The sequence below is a fragment of the Carcharodon carcharias genome, chromosome 9, assembly GCF_017639515.1.
Source record: "Carcharodon carcharias isolate sCarCar2 chromosome 9, sCarCar2.pri, whole genome shotgun sequence".
NCBI lineage: Eukaryota > Metazoa > Chordata > Chondrichthyes > Lamniformes > Lamnidae > Carcharodon > Carcharodon carcharias.
Window position 1 is genome coordinate 14,722,975 of NC_054475.1, and position 1,192 is coordinate 14,724,166.

Genomic DNA, 1,192 nt, shown 5'->3' on the forward strand with positions numbered 1-1,192 from the left:
GGGGGACTGTTGCATGCAACACCCTCCAACCCAGGTCCTCGATAGAAAGGGGGAGGACATCTCAATAGAGGGCCTCCCATCAGGGCCTCCGCCGCTGGACGGCAACAAGGCACGCCAGGGCGTGTCTGGGCGCCGAAACTGTTGGCACTATCAGCTAGTGAGCAACACAAACCGCAGCTGGAGATTTTTTTTTGGTAGTTTGCTGCTGAAACCCAGGACTGAAGCAGCGACCTTTAGAACTTCAGTCTAACGCTCTCCCAACTGAGCTATTTCGGCTTAGAAATAATGGGAAACGTAGTAGGCAGGATTTGAAACTGCACAAGGTACCCTCAATGGATTTCTAATCCATCGCCTTAACCACTCGGCCACGACTACAGAAATGTTAAGAAGATTTAACTCTTTCGAAGTTAAAATAATTAAACTAAATTAACAAAATAAGGGATAAATCAAACACAGCCCCTCAAGTCAGGTCAGCTGTAAAACCAAGGACAAAGCTTAAAGGAAACTTACAAACATTAAACCAAAATGTGATTAAAGGGGTCAATAAAACACCCCAGTCCCCGCGGTGCCCACCGAGCAAGGAAGGCCTCGAGAGTGCCGGCAGACACCGCGTGCTCCCTCTCCAGGGACACCCGGACATGAACGTAGCCGCGGAAGAGGGACAAACAATCAGGCGGGACTCCCCCCTCGATCGCCCACTGCCTGGACCTGTTAATGGCCAACTTGGCCAGGCCCAGGAGCAGGTTCACGAGGAGGTCCTCCTCCTTCCCCACCCCCTTCCACACTGGGTGTCCATAGATCAGGAGCGTGGGACTGAAGTGCAAACAAAACAGTAACAAAATGTTTTTTAAATAACTAAAAAGGGAGTGCACCCTATCACACCCTATATAAGCGTGGTCCACGGACTCCACAAGACCACAAAAAGGGCAGGTGTCCTGGGAGTCCGCAAATCTACACATTCTCCGATTATAGGGGACTGCTGCGTGCAACACCCTCCAACCCAGGTCCCCCATAGAAAGTGGGAGGACATCTCCATAGAGGGCCTCCCATCAGGGTGTGTCTGGGCGGCGGACAAGGGCGAGAAAATGGAAAGTGTGCAGCAGCAGTCCGTACAGAAAGCTCCTCCGCGACATGACAAATGGCACAGAGTGCATGTCCCCGAGGCGGCTCATATTGTGGGGCACCAGCACCT

At 52.1% G+C, this 1,192-nt stretch overlaps 1 non-coding gene across 1 annotated transcript; it reads right to left on the reverse strand.

The window, feature by feature from the left end:
- Positions 1–293: 293 nt before the first annotated feature.
- trnas-aga lies at positions 294–375 on the reverse strand. Its single transcript has one exon. It is a non-coding gene; the product is annotated as a tRNA-Ser (tRNA).
- Positions 376–1,192: the final 817 nt, after the last annotated feature.